The sequence below is a fragment of the Onychostoma macrolepis genome, chromosome 04, assembly GCF_012432095.1.
Source record: "Onychostoma macrolepis isolate SWU-2019 chromosome 04, ASM1243209v1, whole genome shotgun sequence".
Lineage (NCBI taxonomy): Eukaryota > Metazoa > Chordata > Actinopteri > Cypriniformes > Cyprinidae > Onychostoma > Onychostoma macrolepis.
The window spans coordinates 28496972-28523340 of NC_081158.1; the positions used below are offsets into that span (position 1 = coordinate 28496972).

The 26369-nt window shown below is 36.9% G+C and overlaps 1 pseudogene; it reads left to right on the forward strand.

Moving 5' to 3' along the window:
* LOC131538537 (uncharacterized) overlaps positions 1-26369 on the forward strand; it is a 128449-nt pseudogene that overhangs the window by 40939 nt on the left and 61141 nt on the right.

A 26369-nucleotide genomic window follows, 5' to 3' on the forward strand; every position in this document is an offset into this window, starting at 1 on the left:
GTGTATGGCAGAGAAAATTTGTGCTTATTTTTCAAATGTTTTCCAAACTGGGCTGCAGCTGACTTACTGATGCAGCTGAGAGTCAGTTAGTTTGCTGCTCAAGTTCATCAGACTGCTCACAGCGGTAGGTACTGCCAAACAGAGATAATATCATTTGTGCCTGTTTGCAGGAGGTAGGAGAGATCCAGAGACTGTCATATTGTGTCTTATTCAGTGTGTGATCAGTCATGTGTTGTGAACTGACAGCAGGTTTGTCTGTCTACACTCACAGCTCTCTCTGACTGGTACACAGGACTACACAGGACTCAGTCTGAGACTGAGCCAGTATATGAGGAAATTTATCACAGACACAATGAAGTTACTGATAGAGGTGAGGCATCATGACAGAACGTAACTGTAACTGTGTACTAATTCAAAGGTGTTTACTTCTCCTCGATTGCTAGCACAATACTAATTACACTTACAATGTTAAAGTCAGCTTGGCACCTTATGCTTATATAAGGATCAAGTTGTTGATCTTACCTTTCAAAACAGCTTGCAAAGTTGAATCCTACAAAAATAAAAATAAAAGAAAAATGTTTCTGATTGTCCTGCCTTGCTTTAATAGGGAGTCTCATCTCTGAAGACACTGATGAGCTTCTCTCAGGTTAGAGAGGTGATTTACAAACTCAGTAAATAAATGTAAACTGTGAAAACTGTAACTGTGTTAATTATATATATATATATATATATATATATATATATATATATATATATATATATATATATATATATATATATATATATATATACTATTTTGATTTTGAAGAGAGGGTCAATGAAATCACACCAAGATTGTATGAGGAGATCTTCACTGGTGGACCGATACCAGATCGTGAGACAGGTGCTGATGCTCTTCTGTACTTTAGTTGTATTTCGCTCTCTGTGATTCTGTGGTAAAATGGTTTCATGTTAAATTTGAAGAAGACACACCAGAAGGATATTATGATGTCATTACTAGTGGACAGAACTCTGCTACTGAAAAAGGTGATTTTATTTTTATATAATTTTGCTCATGGATTTTTACACCTTACTTCTTTAAGGTGAAGGCCAGTTCAGATAAAATAAAATGTTATTTTATCAGCTTAATGTTACAATTAAGAGCTTATAATGTGTGTGTGTGTGTGTGTGTGTGTGTGTGTGTGTGTGTGTGTGTGTGTAGTGGACACACCAGAGAATTATGATGATGTCGTCATTAATGGACAATGCTCTCAATGTGCAACAGGTGAGTCACAAATAACTTATTTTTTAATAAACTACATTTGTTTCGATTATATACTGAATGTGTTTATACCATTAATGAATTATTATGGCTATATCAGGTGTAATCTAATAATCTGTCATGAGGGGACAGGGACCTATGACATGACACAAGTTCAAGGTGTATTAAAAATTAAAATGATCTTTTTTGTACATGTGTAAAGAGGGAGATCAGGAGGAGTATGATGATGTGTGGAGTATCACTGAGGATGTGAGGAACCTGTTAGGTAAACTTTTTGGCTTATGATTCCAACATGTATTTTAAATATTAAGAATAAAGTTGCCTGTCAAAAGTTCGGACACACCTTATTCTTTATTAGTGCCTATTTTAAGACACAAAAACTTTGAAGTAATTCTATTAGTAATTTGCTGATTTAAATTAAATTAACTCAGTCTGGAATACTGATGCAATCATAACATTAAACAAGTTTTTTTCTTTTTTCTTTTTTTTTTTAATGCAGACTATGATGATGTTGGGGAGGAGTCAAACGATGAGGGAGGGGCCGTATGACTCAATGGCCACACCTACTGCTTCTGTTTATTTAAAGTTTTTTTTTTTTTTTTCTTAAGAGTTGCTTTTGATTCTCTTAATATTCTGTAATATGCTACTTACATATGGCCATTAACACAAATCTAGATTAACAGAACTACTGTTAACATTATAAATTCTAGTTAACATATCAAGGTTATGGATCAGAATTAGGGTTAAGTATTTCTACGTTTAATCATTTGTGGTTTGGTTTCCTCTTTTCTCAAAGTTTTTTGTTCCTTTCAAATAGCTGAAATAAAGGAGAGTCTTCCATTGACAAAATATGGTAGTTACAATGACTTGCACAAATATGTTTCTGAACATTTGTTGAATATATGTTAGAAAGCATTCATAATCAACCTAAAATAAGATGTTTGCATAAATGTTATTCACTGGCTGTGTTGTAATCTAAAACAACTGTCATAAGAATACAATTGCATGGTGGAATGCAAGAATCGCATGTCTCGCATAAAAGAAAAATGACAAAAATGTGTGCAAGTGATAATCAATCACTTAATCAAACAACATTTTTACTAATTACTTTACTCCTGATTCCTGAATTGTTCTGAATACAGAGAACATTAATTAAAGATGAGAAATTAATAAGTAAAAATAGAATAAGTAAAAAAGAATGATATTTTATTCATTATCTTGATCATTCCATTGCCTTTGCTGTGGTTGTATTCAGAATATATTTTTTAATATTGCTGACTGATTGATGATTGATTGATTTTTTTTTTTTTTTTCAGAAGTTTTTTTTTTTTCTTCTGTTAACTCAAAATTATTAAACAGAAAAAAAGAACTTCAAACTTTAGTATGCAGTCTAAAGTACTATAGACTGACAGGATAGATGAAATATGAGTATGTATTAGGCTACTGGCAGTTCAGGCTGGTTTTTATTTAACTATTGACTTGGACATTACGCTTTGATTTATTTTTGGCTATGCAGAAAGGCACACAGACAGAAAAAAAAGTCTATAAATCAGTTTACATTAACGGAGTGTCTATTTACACTAAGCGCAAATAGCCCGCCTTGTTGGCAGAGGCTATTTACACTAACTCCGCCCACCAATGTGTGATTGGGTAGTCAACACTGAAAAAAGACGCTCATTTAACATCAGTTTCAGTAGGGCAGATGGTAAGGCGCGTGCTTTTTGACGCTATTGACCGGAGTTCGAACCCGCCTTTTTCCGAACTCTTCTCCCTCTTCAAATCTCATATCCCATCGGAAAGGCATTTATTTTCAATAAAAATGAAGAAAATCATCAAAAAGTTGAAAATAAAGTATCGGGTAGGTGTAGGGAGGGCTTTAATTGTCCCAATAAGGTGGCATACATTTAATAATTTTAATTAAAACTATATGTACTACAATACTGAGGTGGAGATAATTGCCACTATTTCTATAGCTATTTGCACTTAGTGTAAATAGCATATAGTTAAAAAATACTGCTATTTACACTTAGTGTAAATACCATCTATTGCAATTTGCACTTAGTATAAATAGCATCCATCGCTATTTACACTTGCAAATAGCCGCTGCCTTAGATTAATCCAGCACTTTCAGTTGTGTGATTTCAGTCCCCTGCTGGTGTCAAAGTGAACAACAGGTAATAGCTTTTTTTACGGTCTTTTACTGCCATCTCGCAGATACAGATAAAATGCAGTAATAGAAACTTCAAAGAAAAGGTTTGCTACTTGCCTGTATGATTAGAGCAAACCTAAATAAGATTCTGCCACAGATTTTCAACTGTCTTGTAATGTGGCCTGGTTGTATTGGGCAGTTTTTGAAACCTGCCATCAAGTGTACAATTTTTGAGAGGCTAAACCTAAAAGAAACATTCCACAGATGTTGCTGTTGCATGCCTGAATTTGTTTTCGGAAAATTAAAGTACATTATTTAACATTTTGAGGCTAGAGGTAAATGGGTAGGTGTTTTCACAAATGTTTTGTATTGGTAAAAGTATAACACAAGTCTAATCTGTCAAGAGCTGAAGACTTAAAGGGATAGTTCACCCTAAAATGAAAAATTCCCACATGATTTAATCACCCTCAAGCCATCCTATGTGTATATGACTTTCTTATTTCAGGTGAGTACAATCGGAGTTATATTAAAAAAAATATATAATGGCTTATCCAAGCTTTATAATGGCTGTTGAGATTTTGAAGCAAAATAAAGTGCATAAACCCACATGGTTCCGGGCGGTTAATAAAGGCCTTCTGAAGTGAATCGATGGGTTTTTGTAAGAAAAATATCCATATTTCAAACTTTATAAACCGTAATCTCTAGCTTCCGCTAACTGTCATATGTGCGTTCACGAGAGAGTTGCGTTTCAGTGGATAGTGTAGACGTAGGCATAGCGTAAGTAAGCTGTGGTGAGAAGCGGCAAAGCAGAAACACAGAGGAGAGAGCAAAATAAAACACCAGTCAGTCAAGAATTAGAAGTATAAAACGATGATACAAATAATGTACTATAGTAATCGTGTGTTTATTAAGGCCGGGACACAGCAGATGATCGGCCATTGGCAAGCGTCTGTCGGGCTGGTTTGATTGGTGTGTTCCAAACAAACAACAGCTCTCGTCGTGCATTGTAATACATTGTATCCTTCTGAGTAGCTTAAAGACAGCCTAGTCTCACGTACAGAACTGGGACAAGATGACAAAAGCTCAGATCCACATTGAAAAATACTCAAGAAAGATGTATAATACAAACAGAAATGGAGCTCACAGACTCTCTCTGCTGGTCACAAAGTGAACAACTTGCTTATCTTCACTGCACGACAGTTATGGTTTTGGCCATCTGAAACCACTTGTGGATTTAGGTAAATTAGGTAATTTTTTTAAAGCCATTTTGCAATATTATTAATTTTACTGAGTTGAGTTTATTACGTGTTAATGTCGTGCTAACATATGTATACACTAATAGTCATTTTTAGGACATATGCCGTTAGTTATCAGTGCTTTTATCTCATCTCTGCAGGTGTTGAGCTTTGATGCTGTAAATAAACTGGAGAATTTCCTGCCTCCTGTAAGTATCATACGTGTGTGTGTGTGTGTGTGTGTGTGTGTGTGCATCCCCTCAGTGAGGCATCTTGATGAGTGGGGAGGAGGAGTGTCATCAGCACTGACAGTTTTGATATATATGGAGAAAATCATAAAAGCGTCCTCTGATTTGTCAGTGAAGTTGTTTGATGATTTCCTCTGTTGTGTCTAATAAGGTAGTAGCGAGTGTGATTGGAGGGTGTTGGACCTCTTTCTATCTCATTAAGGGGGCTGAGGGGATGCCTTTGCTTCTGTATCATCAGTGTGGAGAAGCTTGTTCTGGGTGTTGAGTTAATCATGCTGAGGATGATGGGAAGATGCCGGACACTCATTTTACTGTCTGCAGTTGTAATACTCATCACAGCTGGTAAGTACACAAGGAATGAAACAAATTAAGTTATTTTCAGATGTTATCTTGGAGCACAATCAAGCTTATTTATAATTAACTTATGTGGTGTCTCAGATAATAATAATAATAATAAGAAGAAGATGGTGAAGAAGAATGCCTAATCATGTTTATTTGTTCTTTACAGAATAACAATGCACTGTATTTTTTACTGTTAATTTTTTTCCTTATATTGATTAGCGCTTAATTGATATAAAAGTTTATATAGAGAGAAATGCACTGCATGATACAGAGAAAAAAAGGAAGAAATATTAAATTTAAGAAATATTAAATTTAGTTCCATTTGTATAATTGCCTCACTTTCTCACCATATGCATTCATTTTTCTCTTCCTCTCCCACCCTCATTCTTATCCCATCATCCCATTGTCATTGCTTCAGCTCAATATATAGATTGCGTGAATGTGAGGTTGGTTGGTGGTCACAGTCCTTGTGCTGGTAGAGTGGAGGTTCTTCATAGAGGTCAGTGGGGAACAGTGTGTGATGATGACTGGGATTTGGCTGATGCTGCAGTGGTGTGTAGAGAGCTGGACTGTGGAGAACCTGTAGATGCTCTGGGTGGTGCTCACTTTGGACCAGGTTCAGGACGAATCTGGATGAGTTTTCTTATGTGTAGGGGATCAGAGTCCACACTGAAGAACTGTGGGTCAGGAGGATGGGATAGACATAAGTGTGATCATAATAAAGATGCTGGAGTCATCTGCTCAGGTAAAGTATTGTGCATGCTCTAAGTAAAATCTGTGTAAAACTTTTTTGAGCTTAAATATTGGTTTCTAATACTTACATAAGTTGTAAGTTATCACTATTTTGAATATCTGTAAATGAATGTTCCTTTGTTGTTGTTTATTTTGTTTATTTGTGTTGTTTTATTTAGAAGTCAGACTGGTTGGAGGCTCTCGCTGCTCTGGGAGGTTAGAGATACTTCATGATCAGTCGTGGATGTCAGTGTGTGACGCTGTCTTTGACCAGCAGGATGCAGAGGTTGTGTGTAGAGAGCTGGACTGTGGGGCTCCTGTACAGGTGCTGGGAGCAGCTGCTTTTGGCAAAGGAGACACTCAGATGTGGACACAAGAGATTCAGTGCAGAGGAGATGAGTCTAAGATTCACCTCTGTCCAACATCACCATCACATGAAAACAACTGTTCTCATGAGTTCGATATTGGTTTACTGTGCACTGGTAGGAGTTCAAAATGCAACAAAGCAGTGTTAATTTATTTATTAATTTTTTTTAAATTAATTTATTTCATTTTAATTTCCGCTTACTTTTTCTATTTCCTTCTGTGTTTCTTACATTCATAGGCATAATAAATGTAAGACTGGTAAATGGTACCAGTCGCTGTGCTGGTAGAGTGGAGGTTCTTCATAGAGGTCAGTGGGGAACAGTGTGTGGTGCTGGTTGGGATTTGGCTGATGCTGCAGTGGTGTGTAGAGAGCTGGACTGTGGAGAACCTGTAGATGCTCTGGGTGATGCTCATTTTGGACTAGGATCAGGACCAGTCTTAATGAAAATTGCAATTTGTAATGGATCAGAGTCTACACTTAAGAAATGTGGATCCATACAATTGTCTGATAAATGTCTTGATAAGAGTGCTCAAGTCATATGTTCAGGTAAGATAAAAGTTCTGTATTATTATGGAAAACAGATTCCATGACTATTTTCATCTTCTTGTCTAGTAAAGTAATTGACATACAAACCTGATTGAAACCTATTGAAAACCCAATGGTCCTGTGGACCTCATTGGCATACACAAGCAGTAGCCATAGCAATTCTGCAAGACCCCAAAATAACTTTAGGTGCTCTATTCATGACAGGGCCTTGGAGGTGGAGACATATCCTCTTATTTACCTTTAAAATAATGCATGATTTCGTTGATGTGTGTTTACTTAATTAGAAGTCAGACTGGTTGGAGGTTTTCGCTGCTCTGGGAGGTTAGAGATACTTCATGATCAGACGTGGATGTCAGTGTGTGATGATGCCTTTGACCAGCAGGATGCAGAGGTTGTGTGTAGAGAGCTGGACTGTGGGGCTCCTGTACAGGTGCTGGGAGCAGCTGCTTTTGACAAAGGAGACACTCAGATGTGGACACAAGAGATTCAGTGCAGAGGAAATGAGTCTCAGATTCGAATGTGTCCAGCATCACAGAAACACAGCTGCTCTCATGATGATCACCAGGCGCTTCTGTGTGCTGGTAAGAAGATTAATATGAGAGCAATTAGTAGCATAACTAGGATCATATGCGTCCCTTGCACTTGGTGTGGCCCTCACCACACCCACAGCTTCAAAGAATGAACTAAAATTCATAAAAGTATAACACTGTAATTCTGAGGGTTTTTTTTATCCATTTTTTCCTTCTATTTTTTAATCTATTTTAGTAGTTATACCAATTTTAAACACAATGACATCTCTTTAGATTGATTGATTGATTTTAGTCTCTGTCTTTCTCTCTATTTCCCACTCTCATAGATGTAATGAATGTGAGACTGGTAAATGGTAACAGTCCTTGTGCTGGTAGAGTGGAGGTTCTTCATAGAGGTCAGTGGGGAACAGTGTGTGGTGTTGACTTTGATATGGCTGATGCTGCAGTGGCGTGTAGAGAGCTGGACTGTGGAGAACCTGTAGATGTTGTGGTTGATGCTCATTTTGGATCAGGATCAGGAGCAATCTGGCCAAATCGAAAGTTATGTACTGGGTCAGAGTCTACACTGAAGAATTGTGGATCAGTACAATGGGGTTCATATCTCTGTGATCATACTAAAGATGCAGGAGTCATCTGTTCAGGTAAGCTGCTCCAAAGCCCACTCTGTTTTATATTACTCATGATCCACCTGCCTGAAAGGAGCAGTTAAACAAAAAATGAGAATACTTTATTTACTCACCCTCATGCCAAACCAAACCAGAATGACTTTCTTCTGTGGAGCACAATGTATGTAGGTTTTTTTTTTCTCTCCATAAGATCCAAATTAAGAAACTGAGTATGAGGCTTGTGCATTCTGTTATAATATGACATTAAAATTTAATTTAAATTAAACTTTCTTTTTTTCCCATTTTGGTGCTTTGACAGCCCCAGTCCTAATTCACTTGTATTATATTGAAAAGACTGGCCAGGATATTTTTTAAATATTCTCTTTCTGTGTTCCATGAAAATAAAGAAATTCATAAAGATTTGGATTAACATGAGGTTGAATTCCCCCACAATTAAAACACATGCAGGATAGGCAAATTTCTTATCTCTTGCTACTTCAGGTGCCAGACTTATTGGGAACTCCAGTTGCTCTGGGAGGTTAGAGATCCTTCATGATCAGACGTGGATGTCAGTGTGTGACGCTGCCTTTGACCAGCAGGATGCAGAGGTTGTGTGTAGAGAGCTGGACTGTGGGGCTCCTGTACAGGTGCTGGGAGCAGCTGCTTTTGACAAAGGAGACACTCAGATGTGGACACAAGAGATTCAGTGCAGAGGAAATGAATCTCAGATTCACCTCTGTCCAACATCCCTTTATATAAACCATTGTTCAGATGATAATTTCCAGGGGCTGTTCTGTGCTGGTATGAAATAAAGTAAAATGAGAGTTATATCTTTTTAATATTCTACATTTTACTCCTAGTCTCTCTCTGTATTCTTCTGTCACTTAGAGAGAAAGAATGTGAGGTTGGTTGATGGTAACAGTCCTTGTGCTGGTAGAGTGGAGGTTCTTCATAGAGGTCAGTGGGGAACAGTGTGTGGTGATTTCTGGGATTTGGCTGATGCTGCAGTGGTGTGTAGAGAGCTGGACTGTGGAGAACCTGTAGATGCTCTGACTGATAATCACTTTGGACAAGGATCGGGACCAATCTGGATGAGTGCATTATGTATTGGATCAGAGTCCACACTGAAGAACTGTGGGTCATCAGGATGGAGCATAAATGTCTGTACTCACAATTCAAATGCAGGGGTCATCTGTTCGGGTAAATAACGGTCTACTTCTAAGCATTAAGCATTTTTTCCCTACTTCTTGGCCATGAATTTGTGTTTATGCAAAGAATTATTGTGTTTTATGTGGAAAACTTTTTGTATAATATAGCTAATATTACATGTTTTGTTCACATTATGTCTGTATTATGTGTGTTTTCTCTACTGTGCACTTTGGTTCATGCAATATAAACAGGTCATAAGCCTTCCAGACTTGCTGCTGGATTTCACCTGTGCTCTGGGAGGCTAGAGATACTTCATGATCAGACGTGGATGTCAGTGTGTGACGCTGCCTTTGACCAGCAGGATGCAGAGGTTGTGTGTAGAGAGCTGGACTGTGGGGCTCCTGTACAGGTGCTGGGAGCAGCTGCTTTTGACAAAGGAGACACTCAGATGTGGACACGAGAGATTCAGTGCAGAGGAAATGAATCTCAGATTTCATTCTGTTCAATATCATCATCACACAAACACAACTGCAGCAGTGACAATAATGTGGGCCTCAAATGTTCTGGTAAAGAAACAATATTCAGTGTCTCTTCATTTATTTTAATGTAAGATTTACTATAATCAATCTTAGAGTAATAATTCACCCAAAAGGAAAATTCTGTGATTGTTTACTCACCTGAAGTTGTTCCAAACCTGTATGTTGGTAATCAAACAGTTGATGGTAGGCCTTGATATCCATTGTAATGAAAAAAGTACTATGGAAGTCAATGGCTAACATCAACTCTTCGTTACCAACATTCTTCAAAATATATTCTTTTGTGCTCAACAGAAGAAACTCATGCAAATTTGGAAGACTTGGAGGGTGAGTAAATGATGAAAGAACTTTAAATTTTGGGTAACCTATTCCTTTAAATATATTATATTGCAAAAGTTATCCAAATAAGTTGTTTATTTTTTTTGCGTTGTAATTTTTTTGACCCCTCTTTACATCACACATAAAAAACAGAATTTTCTCAATCAACCTATGTTATATGATATATATTGTTTTTATAATGGGCCTCGTAATGACAAAATTTGTTTGTCCAGGTTACACAGATCTCAGACTGGTAAATGGTTCAGACTCTTGTTCTGGAAGAGTGGAGCTTCAGTTCCTCAATGAGTGGGGCACAGTGTGTGATGCATGCTGGGATATGAGAGCTGCCAGTGTCCTCTGTAGACAGCTGAATTGTGGGATTGCTGTGTCTGTTGTGGGATCAGACTGGTTTGGAGAGGGAAGTGGTGAAATCTGGGCCGATGTGTTTGATTGTGACGGGAATGAAACAAAACTCTCAGAATGTTCCATCTCTTCATGGAGTCGAGCTGAATGTTCTCACAGACGAGATGTTGGAGTCATCTGCTCTAGTGAGAGGATTTTATTGAGCAAAAATGTTGAATACATACTGCAATATCTTGCAACATCTTAGTAAAATGCCACATCTCCTCAGATTCCTCTCTGGCTCTTCATGATGGTCTGGTGCGGTTGTCTGGAGAGAGACAGTGTGAGGGGGAGCTGGAAGTTTTCATTCATCAGGTGTGGAGGAGAGTTCTGCTGGACTCCTGGAGTCTCACTGAATCCTCTGTGGTCTGCAGACAGCTGGGCTGTGGCTCTGTGCTGAACTTCTATGGCTCCTCTTCATCCAGTCCTGAACACAGTCATGAGTGTGTGACGGGCTTCCAGTGCTCTGGGAGTGAAGCTCATCTGGGGAACTGCACCTCTCCACAAACTCTCAACTGCAGCTCCACACAACAGCTGTCAATCACCTGCCTTGGTGAGAAGAACAACATCTGGGCAGATTCTTCAGTTGTTAGCGATCAATAATGTGTTTTTCTTTCTCTGAATATCAGGTCGTGGGTCCATCAGGCTGGTGGGTTCTGGGGGAGACTGTGCAGGGAGGCTGGAGGTTTTTCACAGCGGCTCATGGGGGACAGTGTGTGATGACTCCTGGGATATTAAAGATGCCCATGTGGTGTGCAGACAGCTGCAGTGTGGAGTGGCCCTCAGTAACCAGCAGGTACCAGCCTGGTTTGGTCCTGGTTCTGGACCCATATGGCTGGATGAGGTGGAGTGTGAGGGGAATGAGACGTCCCTGTGGAGCTGCTCTTCTCCAGGCTGGGGAAAACATGACTGTCAACACAAGGAGGATGTAGGAGTTGTGTGCTCAGGTAAAGAGTAGACTGTTGCATTTTTAATTAAACTTTAATTAAATTATTTTATAATAATATTTGTTTTCATTTCCTTCAAGATTTTAAGGAAATCAGGTTAACTGAGGGCTGTGAAGGGAATGTGGAGGTTTTCTACAATGGATCCTGGGGTAATGTATGTTACAACAAGATGGACATAGACACAGCGAGCCTGATTTGTCAAGAACTGAACTGTGGAAGGTCTGGTGATTTTTCTGATTCAGTATCAAGAGTGAAAACAGCTACTAACTGGCTGGATGAAGTGAAATGTCGACCACATGATTCAAATCTGTGGCACTGTCCATCTTTACCGTGGGGACAAAATGACTGTGATGGAGATGAAGTGGCCAAAATCACCTGCTCAGGTAAGACTGATGCAGACAAAATTCTGTGCCTGAAAAATTTTAACAGCAATCCATATAGAATAAAAGTATATGTGTAAAATATATTGACTTCATTTATAATTACAGAACAGGAGAATTATGAGTCCCCTCGTAGCTATTTGACATGCTCTACATCTTTCTACCAGAGACAGTGTTCAGGTAATTAAATTTGATGGAGAGCATAAAATCATGAGAGCTGTATGCAATGTAAGTTGATAGTGCAATTTGATCTCAAATCATGTAGCTGCTGGCTGTTCTGACATAACTCTGTTGGCCAAAAATGTGTTATCTTGTCTGTGAATTTAGATCATGTTCCTCTCAGACTGAGTGGAGGGGAGGGCCGGTGCTCTGGGAGGCTGGAGGTGTATCATAACGCTGTGTGGGGCTCAGTCTGTGATGATCAGTGGGACATCAGCGATGCTCAGGTGGTCTGCAGGCAGCTGGGTTGTGGAGCAGCACTGAGGGCTGATGGGAATTCAGTCTTTGGTGCTGGTGAAGGTGTTGTGTGGCTGAACAGAGTCGAGTGCAGAGGGAATGAGCTTCACCTGTGGGACTGTCCTCTCTCCCTGAAAAACCACACTGACTGCTCCCACAAAGAGCACGCTGGACTCACCTGTGCAGGTCATAGAAAACACTGAGAAATAGTATTCATTTGATAATTTTAGTTAATAATATTTTTGTATTCAAGACTATTTTTGACTATCACGTGTTTTGACAGATTTTACATATGTGTCAGTGTCCACTACTCCTGCCACAACAACATCAGTCTCTCCTCCACAAACTCCTCCAGCAGCGTCTATCTCCGTCCCCCCAGAGCTTGTGATTGTACTGGGAGTTGTGCTCTTACTGCTCTTAGTGCCACTGCTTATACTGGTTCAGCAGAACAGAGTGATGAGGAGAGGTAGGAGAGATCCAGAGACTGTCATATTGTGTCTTATTCAGTGTGTGATCAGTCATGTGTTGTGAACTGACAGCAGGTTTGTCTGTCTACACTCACAGCTCTCTCTAAGAGGAGACACAGGACGACGACTGAAGCTGTTTATGAGGAGATTCAGTGCAGACCCATTAATAGACACAGTCTTTTCACTCAGAAGGGTGAGTAAATTTCATAGTGTGTGATGTGTTGAGATCATCAGGGTCATCACTTTTTCAGAGGGGTGAGTGGAGTAAATCACACTGATTCATTTGTGGGACCTTGTGTGTGTCATTTGAAATGATATAGGGTTAGTGTTATATTATCCAAATGTTTTTGATTGTAAACATATTTCTGAGATTCTGCTTCCCATTAACAGGAAGTGTCATTTCTGAAGAGTAGTGCTCTGGGTATGAAGAATTAGTTTAGTTTAGTTTAGTTACTGATTAGTTTCTTTCAGGTTACAGGGATGAAATGTAAAAATTTTACAAACAGAAACGTGAAATTAATTGAAAAAAAATATTACTTAGCAAGTTAACATTATTCAGTAACATTATTATCTTGAATATAAAAAAATACAAACAAAGTTTCCAATGTAAAGATAATCCATATTTAATTGGATTTTTTTGTTGTTGTTATTTTTAATGTTCATTGTAATTTTTTATTATTATTATTTTATAGGAGTCACACCTGCCTACTATAATGACGTCACCACCACTACAGACCCAACAGGTCAGTGAATTTGTAACTGATCACATGATTTCACTTAATTAACTTAATTAGTTAGTTAACCTACTGGGGCCTTGAACTGTACTTGTTTGTTTGTTTTTTTCTTCTTCTTTTGCTTTTAACTCATTTAGAAGAGCAAGAAATCACACACGATGATTATGATGATATAATCACTGTTGATTTGAGACATCATGCTACAGGTTTATTTCTTTAATTATTAATATTATTTGACTATGCATGTATATTATGTGTATTTTATTATATTATTGTAAATTATTTGTCTTTTGATTGTCACATTTTATTTTTCTTTATTTTGTTGCAGATGACGTATCAGAAAGCTATGATGATGTTGTCATCATAAGGCAGTTTTCCATTAATCAAGCAGGTGTGGGTCACAAACTTAAATAGTCTGGTACAGTGTTTTTCTTTTCTTTTATTATAGTTTATTATAGTGTTAAATTATGAATTATAGAGATTTAATTATTACATTATAGTTTTTATGTAATATATTGAATTTTGTGAAGTACAGTATTATTTTCGTTCATTTAATGATTGACACATTTATATCAGAAGGAGGTCTAAGAATATGATGATGTGAGGAATTTCAGCGAAGAAAAATTTTCAGTGCGAGAATTGTTTGGTTTTGCTTTACGTCGGTCTGAATATGTCTAGTTTTATTATCTAAACATTCTAATGCAATGCAAACATTTCTTCTTGTTTTCAAACAGCAAACTATGATTATTTGAGGGAAGAGCCAGGAAAACTGGGAGGGAATGTTTGAGTCAGTGACTACACCCACTGCCTCACATCCTGTTATATCTTTGAAGTGCTCTACACTTAAAAGTGTTGAATGTGCCAAATGTTGAATGTACCAAATCAATGACATTTAGACAAAGTGTGCTGCTTTTACAATTAATAGACATTAATAGAAAACATGGACATCAATTCAAAACATGCAGCAAACAAATTGGAAAAAAATATAGAATAAATTCATAAAACAGACAGGGTGTTTAATTTGTTCTCTTGTATTCTCACATTTCTGTGATAATTTTTAAAAGTTCTATATCCCTAAAGGTTTCCAGCTCAGGGTAATCATGCTGTGAGTTTCTGAGGGTCAGAAGCCCCTACAAGACAAAAGGACCAACATGCTTGTATATACTTTTGAAACGAAAGATTATTGCACACAACTCTTTTTGTAAATGTATTTAAATGCATTTATCTTATGAATGCATTTAGCAAAAAAAATAAAAATAAAAATGATTTTCTCTTTTCTGAGGTTTAGAGTTTTTTCAAATATTTAAAATTGTGTTTAGACATCAATAATGTATGATGACAAAGTTCCTGAAAATGTATCTCATTATTAAAGCTGCAGTAAAGAACTTTTGCCTCTCTATCACCATCCCTGCTTGAAATTGCAAGTTGATTGATTGATTAATTATTTAATAGTCTTTTTTTACTGCTTACTTATAGGCATGTCAAAAAATGTCATCTGAACATATCTGCCATATTTGTTTTGATCAAATGAAAACCTAAATATTTAAAAATAAATCATGTTACTGAAGTTGCGATCTATTGGTTGCTCAGTCAGATCAGACATAGATCACAGAGCAGTTGTGTTGAGACCAGGTGGGCAGAGACACAGTGAGTCTGATCTGTTAAGAGCTAAACTGTGGAAGATCTGGGGCCTCATTTATCAACAGTGTGTAGAAAAGGTTCTATATTTTGTCTATATATTTACACACATTCCTACATACAAGTACAAGTTGGTAGATTGCACACTTTGTGTGAAACTGTGCTTACGCACTCATTACGGACACATCTGTGCGTACATACTGTTGATAAATGAGGGCCCTGGTGTTTTGTCTGCTTCTACACCAAGATCGAAATCAGCTCATAACTGGCTGGATAAAGTAACATGTTGACCACATGATTCAAATCTGTGGCAATGTCCATCTTCCCCCTGGGGATAGAATGGCTGCAATGAAGACAAAGAAAAAAATTTACCTCTTTGAATCCTTTCTTTTCATTTAAAGATTTTGTAAATATGCCTGTTGTTGCACTTCCTGTCTAAAATGTCAATACCACCCAAACACAAAGCAGAATATATAATGTCACCCTTACTAAACATTAGGTGACTTATAATTAGTTGAACCAAACCTTCTGGGATAACTTATATTTCTTTGATGGAACTGGGAAGTCATGGCAATTCATAAATTTCTCATAAGTTAGAACATTGCCAAAATCATCAATCACAGACAGAATGCAGTAAAAATTGTTAAACCATCTAAGAAAGAAAATACTTCTCTTTTAAATTTGTGAGGCCTATTTTTCTAAATTTAAAATTCAAGTATTTTATAAATTTCCTTTATTAATTTGTCATTAATAAACAGACAAGGGGCAGACTACTTAATAAATATCTGTTTGCTTAAAAAGGGATTGATGTATTTTTTTCTTTGTCATTTTAAAGTAGCATTCATTTTAGAAAGTATAAATAAATGTATAAACATAGTGTTTTTAGATTTTTGTAGTGAGCAGTTTATTGATTCTGATTTTTGATCTCGTCTCTGCAGGTGTTTGTCTTTGATGATGTAAATAAACTGGAGAGTTTCCTGTCTCCTGTAAGAGATCTTCACAGTTTATTTATGTGTTTCTCCCCCCTCAGAGAAGCATTTTTATGGGTGGAAAGTAGGAGGTTCTAATCAGCACTGTCTATTTTGATATATATGGAGAAATTCATAAAATGTCCTCTGATTTGTCGCTGAAGTTGTTTGATGGTTTCCTCTGTTGTGTCTAATAAGGTAAAATAAATGCCTTTGCTTCTGTATCATCAGTGTGGAGAAGCTTGTTCTGGGTGTTGAGTTAATCATGCTGAGGATGATGGGAAGACGCCTGACACTCATTTTACTGTCTTCACTTGTAATACTCATCACAGCTGGTAAGTACAAATGTAAAAAAGGGATGAAGCAATGTTATTTCCACACATTATGTTAAGTGGTCAGAAAATTGTGTTCTTTAATTGTTTGCTTTAAAACTTAACACTAATATGGTGTTTCAGATGACAAATATTTATATACTAAGTCATACTTTTTTAATTGTGGTCTCTCTCTCTCTCTCTCTCTCTCTAACACACACACACACACACTTTCTCTCGGTCTCTCATTTTATTTAATATATTAGACCGTGTGAATGTGAGGTTGGTTGGTGGTGACAGTCGCTGTGCTGGTAGAGTGGAGGTTCTTCATAGAGGTCAGTGGGGAACAGTGTGTGGTGATGGCTGGGATATGACTGATGCTGCAGTGGTGTGTAGAGAGCTGGACTGTGGAGAACCTGTAGATGTTCTGGCTAATGCACACTTTGGACAAGGATCAGGACCAATATGGATGAGTTTTGTCAGATCTTCTGGATCAGAATCCACCTTGTTCATCATTAGGATGAGGTAAAACGTACTGTGATCATAGTAGAGATGCTGGAGTCATCTGCTCAGGTGAACTGTCCCAAACTCTGTCATTAATAAAAAATATGTTAATCTTTATTTAAAAAGTGCCTTATTTAATCCTCTCACCTTACTTTTAACCTAATTTCATAATACATTTACTAATTTATTAATTTTAATTATTTTATTATTAAATTATAGATTCACTTTTTAAGGCTATACCTTTTAAAACCGTAATTGTCATTTAATGTAATTTCCGAATATGTTGTTTTTAATGTGCATTGACAGAAGAAGCCATGCTTTAAATGACCTGTGAGCAATTCCTAGAGATTTAGAAGTCCTCAGGAGGTTTTTTTTTTTTTTTTTTAACTGTCCTGGGTTTAGGAACTCCATTTAGCATTGTGCTAAAATGCTTTGTGAATTACTCTTATATAACATTTTTACGAGTCCTAAAATAAGGAGTGACACAGCCCTAATTTTTAAGAGCTCCTATGTCTGTGTTAGGAGCTACATGTAAGCCATAATTAAATTTTTTTTTTTTTTTTTTGTGTGAATATTACGGAGCCCCTAAAGGGACATTGGCAAAAAAAAAAAAAGATACCTATCGCGGCGCACGAGATACTAACGCGCGAGAAACTATCGGCGCACGAGAAACTATCGCGTGCGCAAGAGATACTATAGTTACAGTTTCGGTTGCATCACTTCTGCCATCTTACACAGAAGAAAACAAGAGCATGCATGTGCATGAATTAGCCTAATTGAGATCTATTTTGGCCTTCAATACTAAAACATTGTGTCTGTTCTTGCATTCGGACACAGATAAATCATCACTGAACAGCATAAGAACGGCTTTTTCTCTCAGGCTATATTCCACCTGAGCAATAACTAACATCTCAGGACTGTCCATCTGTACATAACTTCTCAAAACTTTTCATCTGTAAAATAGCACATTCATAATTCTTTCTATTTTCTCTATAGGCCTATGTTGTACATAACCTAAAACATCTGCACATTCATAATTCTATTTTATCTATAGTTTTATTACCATAGTTATTGTTTTTTAATGCATTGTCTATTCTGTTTATTATTAGCCTTATATTTCACTCTATTACCTTAAATTATATGCATGACTACACTCTCTGTACTTTCTCCACTGGATGCTCCTGTCACCAAGACGAATTTCTTGTGTTTTTGTGCGTAAACACACTTGACAATAAAGCTCTTTCTGATTCTGACATTTAAAACGCATTTTGAGGTCTGGAAGGATTGGTAGCTACAGTATAAAAGCTCAAATTTTAGATTTCGATATGGCAATAGCCTATTGTCCCACATAAAACTTTAATAGCCAGTCAAATATGTATATAATCGAAAGCGATTAATTTATTTTTGATAATTATTACTTTACTTCAGTTTGGTTTTCAATAACTGCTGTTAGTTTCGTTTCATTTTCGTTTTTATTTCTTTGACATTTCTTTGACATTTCTTTCTTTCTTGATAAATAAATGCCTTTATTTTCGTTAAATACAGTTCCTAATATAACATGTCTTAAGATTTTCAAACATATGCTGACGAAAACAATACGATCGGCTGACATTTGCAAAGCGAGTGCCTTTCCTCGAAAAGCGATCTCCTTATAAAGTACAATTATTGCGTATTGATCTATGCATTACAGTAGGTCTTAATATAGATCTGTCTCAATATTAATCATACATAAAAAGAAAATGTGGAATCACTTGCATGCTCTTGATTAAACTACCGTTTATTTGCATATTTGTTCTTATATTGAATAACAAAGATAAAAAAATAGCTATATTGTGATTGATAAATATATAGTCATTATTATTAAGAAAAGAATTGGAGGAAAATATGCAACGTTGCTTGGTGATTTTGCTTTGTAATCTTTAACTCGATTTTTCTCAAAATCAGATCTGCTGCCCGCCTCTATTGCCTTCAAACGGCTGTAGCTCAGTCATTTTTGTCTGATTCCAACAAGTCATATATAATTTTTTATATTATATATATTTTATTTTTATATCATTTTACTCATTTTAGAATGTTCGTCACATTCATTTTTAGAATTATTACTTTATTGTAGTTATAGGCTTTCAATAACTGTGTTTCATTTTAGTTTTCATTTATTTTGAGATTTCTTTCTTTCTTTATTTGCCTGCATGCCTTTATTTCCGTTAAATACAGTTCTTAATACAACATATTTTACTGTTTAAACATGAATACAATATTTATTACATTTAAACTCGTTTAACAAGCATTTTAGAAGTAAATGAAATATCGTATACATATTTAAACGGTAAAATGTTATATTAGGAACTGTATTTAACGAAAATAAAGGCATTTATTTATCAAGAAAGAAAGAAAATGTCAAAGAAATGTCAAAGAAATAAAAACGAAAATGAAACGAAACTAACAGCAGTTATTGAAAACCAAACTGAAGTAAAGTAATAATTATCAAAAATAAATTAATCGCTTTCGATTATATACATATTTGACTGGCTATTAAAGTTTTATGTGGGACAATAGGCTATTGCCATATCGAAATCTAAAATTTGAGCTTTTATACTGTAGCTACCAATCCTTCCAGACCTCAAAATGCGTTTTAAATGTCAGAATCAGAAAGAGCTTTATTGTCAAGTGTGTTTACACGCACAAAAACACAAGAAATTCGTCTTGGTGACAGGAGCATCCAGTGGAGAAAGTACAGAGAGAGTGTAGTCATGCATATAATTTAAGGTAATAGAGTGAAATATAAGGCTAATAATAAACAGAATAGACAATGCATTAAAAAACAATAACTATGGTAATAAAACTATAGATAAAATAGAATTATGAATGTGCAGATGTTTTAGGTTATGTACAACATAGGCCTATAGAGAAAATAGAAAGAATTATGAATGTGCTATTTTACAGATGAAAAGTTTTGAGAAGTTATGTACAGATGGACAGTCCTGAGATGTTAGTTATTGCTCAGGTGGAATATAGCCTGAGAGAAAAAGCCGTTCTTATGCTGTTCAGTGATGATTTATCTGTGTCCGAATGCAAGAACAGACACAATGTTTTAGTATTGAAGGCCAAAATAGATCTCAATTAGGCTAATTCATGCACATGCATGCTCTTGTTTTCTTCTGTGTAAGATGGCAGAAGTGATGCAACCGGAAACTGTAACTATAGTATCTCTTGCGCACGCGATAGGTATCTCGTGCGCACGCGATAGTTTCTCGTGCGCACGCGATAGTTTCTCGCGGCGCACGCCGATAGTTTCTCGTGCGCGCGCGTTAGTATCTCGTGCGCGCGCGTTAGTATCTCGTGCGCGCGATAGGTTTCTCGCGCACGCGATAGTTTCTCGCGGCGCACGCCGATAGTTTCTCGTGCGCACGCGATAGGTATCTCGTGCGCACGCGATAGGTATCTTTTTTTTTTTGCCAATGTCCCTTTAGGGGCTCCGTAGAATATGGCCCCTGATTTCGAGAAATTTAAATTAAGGCACTATAAGTTTTTACAAAACATCTTAGGAAACACAAGACATATTTTATATACAGAGCCCTCCATAGTCTATAATGTTAGGTGCAAAGACCCCAAAGAACAAGAAGAAAAAATATATATATATTTGTTCCAAACATTATAGAGGGAACTGTACAGTATGTTTGATATAATTCTGTGTATTTCTGTGTTCCTTTGTTTGTTTAATGTATCAAATTATTAATGCCATTTTCAAATTTCAGTTGTATTTGAGTTCTGATTTCAAAATATTGATCTCTTGAAATTATGATTTTAAGGGTCTACACAAATTAATTTTATATATAAAAATTATTTTTAGCAAAAAGAAAAGCTAATAATCTGTGTTCTTTCAGGAGTCAGGCTGGTTGGAGGTTCTCACTGCTCTGGGAGGTTAGAGATACTTCATGATCAGTCGTGGATGTCAGTGTGTGACGCTGTCTTTGACCAGCAGGATGCAGAGGTTGTGTGTAGAGAGCTGGACTGTGGGGCTCCTGTACAGGTGCTGGGAGCAGCTGCTTTTGACAAAGGAGACGCTCAGATGTGGACACAAGAGATTCAGTGCAGAGGAAATGAGTCTCAGATTCACTTCTGTCCAACATCATTCAACGTCACATTCAAATACAACTGTTTTCACAAATACAGTGTTGGACTGCTGTATCTTTGAATGTGTTGACAATTTAAAAAAATCTAAACTTTTCAATTCGCAAACAAAAGATTTAGACCTGCAAAAAAAGACGGCAGAAAAGAGAGCAACATTTGTGGTTTTGCGATGAAAAGTGTTTGAAGTGCACCAAGAAAAATAAAGATTTTCAAAGATTTACTTGCACTGCAAATAATTTTGTTATAAATGTCTTTATTTTTGAGCCTTAAGAATACTTTTTTTGCAATGTTTTATATTTTGATTACAAAATAATTAGATTTACTTTCAAACACAGAATGTTTGATTGAATAATAAAGACACAAAAATAATTCCATACACATCTGCCTTCTTTCTCTCCACCCCCTCACCTTTCCAATTATTTTACAGGGTAAAATACTTACCAATCATGAAGTTTCCTTAAAAAAAAAAAAAAATTGGGGTGAAGTCGTGGCCTAATGGATAGAGAGTTGGAGTTCACGGTTCGAGTCTCAGGTCCGGCAGTGATTGTAGTTTTGTGTGTGTGTGTGTGTGTGTGTGTGTGTGTGTGTGTTAGGATGGGTTAAATGCAGAGCACAAATTCCAAGTATGGGACACCATACTTGGCCACACGTCATGTCCTTACCTTTCCTTTTTTTTTTTAAATCACAAATAAAAGAATATACATGCACGTTTTTAGCAAGTAATCCGTGTAACATTAGTACAAATTAAATGCTATCCAATTATATGACTACATAGCATTTATGACAACTTCATTCAGGAATGTCATAAGCATTTGCCATTTGCATTTAGGAGATTATAAATAATCTAGCCAGGCTACATATGATTCCTGCAAATTTAAAGCATTCTAGTGATATTTTTAAATTCCATCCCTACAGTAGCCTAGGTAGTGGTTTGTCTAGATAAGGCACAGGGACTGTACAAGACTGTTAACTTTAAGGCAATATCTTCATAAGTTGATACAGTATCTCTTCTAAACAGCCCATTATGATTATGTACTTTTATGAATGATGTATTAAATTGTTCTTCTGTAATGTGTGGCCAGGTGCCAACTATCTAGAGTTACAGGGTGAAGCTCAGACTCACACTGTGCTTATAAATGTCACTGATAAATATAAAAAAGTAAGTTCTGCATGCCATTTCATGAGAAAAATCATGAAGTTTGACAATCACTATATTTGTACTTATTTTTCTCAAATTATCCGGCTAAATCTGGTCCATATTGTCAGACATTCTGGACAAGAACCACTAAAATGTAAAGAAGAAGAGACAATATTGCAATACTTCAATTCTCTTGCAAATATATGTGGCATTGTTTTGACTCCATACAATATGACTAAGTCCATGAATCGATGTGCAAAACAAAGTGCTTTAGCAGAAATGTAGCACAGCAGCTCTCTGCTGGTCACAAGGTGAACAAGAAGTTTATCTTAACTTTGATCATTTATGCTTTTGTGGGCCACCTGAAAGAAACCACGTTTGTGCAATTTGAGTAAATTTCACTTTAGTCACGGCAATTGTTTTGAGATAAAGGTGAAATAACAAAATTAGCATAAGCCCCTCCTTACAGACTTAAAATTGTGCAGTGTGCACTGTGCTCTTGGTTAAAATTATTTTGCAATCGTGTTTGTTTTGTTTTGAATTTATTACATAATGTCATGCTAACATATGTGTACACTAATAGGCATTTTTAGGACATTTACATTTACATTTAGTCATTTTGCAGACGCTTTTATCCAAAGCGACTTACAATTTGGGGAACACATGGCAGATGGGAGTTTTACTTATGCCGAGTTCACACTGCACGATTTTCAAACTGGTCGGATCGCTGTTGTTTTCACACTGCGTGACTATCTGGGGTAGCATTCAGTCGCTGCTGTGTTCACATTGCACGATGGATCGGCGACAGGGGCTTTCACATTGCACGATTTCACAATAGGAAGAATCGCCGACAACTCTGTCTGATCTGCAAACTACGTTTCACAACAAAACACACGCGAGAAGTGATAAGGAAATAACGCGAGAACCTGCGTGTGTCAGACCGTTGTTCTCGAGCCAGACTGAAGTATTAAAAAATATAGCCAGCAAATTGTCTGTGCGCTGATTTCCAGATACAAAAAGAAAGACAGATTATGCAGGAGGGAGATGCAGGGAACAGGGATTGTGTTCTGCAAAGAGTGGTAAATAATAATTTGCAGTAACTGTTATGCTGATGTTGTGGCTGGTCAAGCGTTTGTGCTCTTTCTTTATGATATAATTGTACATATTAAAATACTGATATGGTCTATAACTCCTCACTGAACTTCCCTCTGCCCTGTATCTTATGCCGAGTTCACACTGCACGATTTTAGCCCGATTTTTCACTCGCCGACAGGTTTTGATAAATCGCCGACAAATGCCCGACATCGGAGGCAAATCGGAGCTCGTTCACGCGAGTGACAATCGCGCAGTGTGAATTACCAAAGACGAGATCTGAGAGAATCGCCGACACGTCGCCGACGCCCGCGAAATATTTGGCATGCTAAATATCTGGAGCTGTCAGCGGTTCACAATCAAGCTGTGTGCAATGATTTCTGACTGAAAACTACATCACGATGACCTTCAGCCAATGAGAGACTAAGATACAGGGCAGAGGGAAGTTCAGTGAGGAGTTATAGACCATATCAGTATTTTAATATGTACAATTATATCATAAAGAAAGAGCACAAACGCTTGACCAGCCACAACATCAGCATAACAGTTACTGCAAATTATTATTTACCACTCTTTGCAGAACACAATCCCTGTTCCCTGCATCTCCCTCCTGCATAATCTGTCTTTCTTTTTGTATCTGGAAATCAGCGCACAGACAATTTGCTGGCTATATTTTTTAATACTTCCAGTCTCGCTCGAGAACAACGGTCTGACACACGCAGGTTCTCGCGTTATTTCCTTATCACTTCTCGCGTGTGTTTTGTTGTGAAACGTAGTTTGCAGATCAGACAGAGTTGTCGGCGATTCTTCCTATTGTGAAATCGTGCAATGTGAAAGCCCCTGTCGCCGATCCATCGTGCAATGTGAACACAGCAGCGACTGAATGCTACCCCAGATAGTCACACAGTGTGAAAACAACAGCGATCCGACCAGTTTGAAAATCGTGCAGTGTGAACTAGGCATTAGTCTCTCATTGGCTGAAGGTCATCGTGATGTAGTTTTCAGTCAGAAATCATTGCACACAGCGTGATTGTGAATCGCTGACAGCTCCAGATATTTAGCATGCCAAATATTTCGCGGGCGTCGGCGACGTGTCGGCGATTCTCTCAGATCTCGTCTTTGGTAATTCACACTGCGCGATTGTCACTCGCGAATACATCAGACAGATACGTTACTGACGCTTCGTGGGAGGCATTTATAACAAGGTAAGTGAATTTACCATGTATTTTAATGAAACAAACAGACAAAAAAAAACAAAAAACATCTCAAACCTTTAGTGAGATAATTAGCGAACAAAGATGCACAGAACAAATAATCATCGACTAAATATATCATATAGTATGCATTTTCATTAGACTGCTTCATCAGTCGATCGCACCAAAGCTGCTAATGAGGTAACTGGAGTAAAACATGCTTTTGCAATGCTACCGCGCAATCTGTGAAACCGATATGAACGACAACAGAACTAGTTCAAATCTCCGTGACATTTCATCAGTCAGTTAGCGTTAGCATTAGCATTAGTACTGCTCTCAGGGCAGAAGTACTCAATATTCATATTACCCAGATAGCAAATAGTAATTGAAACGATGTTAAATCAACATCCCGCTGTCAACGATAAAATCATTGAATCAACGTCGAACTCTGATGTTGATTCTTCATCATGTTGCACCCTCTATTATCATTGAAACAACGTTTAAATCATACCTAGAGATCAACAGAATTTCAATGGTATTTCGATTACAATGGATATTGAAACAATGTTGAAATCCCAGCATATCAACAAAACTTCAATGGTGTTTTAATATACCACAGGTTTAATCTGAAGGTCTGTAATTTTAATATAATATTAAAAACATTATTATTAGGCTATAATCCTGCTTTATCGACAGCCAGGATGGGCTAGCAAAATATAGAAAATAGAAACTATACCTTTAGGCTATAACCTAGACTAGCACAAATGACACCCCACGCATTCTTTAAAAATTAAACAATCATTTTTATTGTATTATTTCTTTTTTTTTTTTCTTTTAAAGTGCTAACTCCTGCTGCGTCTGTCTTCCAGCTCCTCCCGCTCGGTCTGGGGCGTCGCGCAGCCACTTCAGATGAGGCTTATTATACTAAAGACTTGCTTACTTGAAAACGATGTGGATTAATGATCTGAAAAAAGGACAAAAAGTCAATCACAGTGTCAGTAAACAGCAATTTAATTCAGAATCATCACTGCCCTGAGTATTTCCCCACAAAGCAGATGATAACATGTCTTTTAAACTGGGCTTGCAAAGGTTTTTCTAAAGACTGAACAATATTTATTCAATAATAATGGACTCCGTTCACTATATTTAAGGACAAGATACCTATATCACGTCACATCACGTAATTTTCTGTCACATGTGCTATAACATATATCCATGACTGGTCGAGTGGCAGCTCCACCTGCCACGCAAAGATTTTACCTCCTCTCTCATCTTGCCATCTCATAGTTAGGTAAATCATTTTATATTTCTGGGTAGAAACGCATTTTGTTGAGGCTGTATGAGACGGACTACATTCAAAGCACTTTTCAAAACTGCCCAATATGTTCATGGATGTATTCGAATTAAAGGGAGGCAAAGGATTAGCTTGCAGTGACATCTTTCATAAGGACAATTTATGAGGCCAAGTGACTCTAAAAAAAAAATCATGTTTATTATTTTATTAAATCAGAACTAATTGTTAACTCAACAAATTAAATATAAATAACTGGATACTTATAACTAATTAAATAGTAAATGTATTGATTAGAGTTACCATAGACAAAAGATTTTTCTGGTTGACTAAATTGCACATTAATTTCTGCTTAAATACTGGGTGCATGGAGGAATATGCATAAATCTCACCGCAAAAACAGGCTAATAATAAGGCTATGTCTTTAAAATTAACGAGGCATCTTAATTGTTTCTAAATGAAGTATGTGGGGCTAAGACACCAGGCCTGGTTGTCAGGCGCTGTATAACAGCGCTTCCTCGCGCTCAGAAAAGGTGCAGAAGATCATCAAAAATCGTGATATAGCATAAGCACTAGTATAAAACGACTGTTATCATTTCTGAAAACAAACACAATGGAGTTACAAAACTGTATCGCACATCGCAGCCCTGCTCGAGGATTATTCATATTTTGGATTTGTAGGCTATTACGAGATGGTCT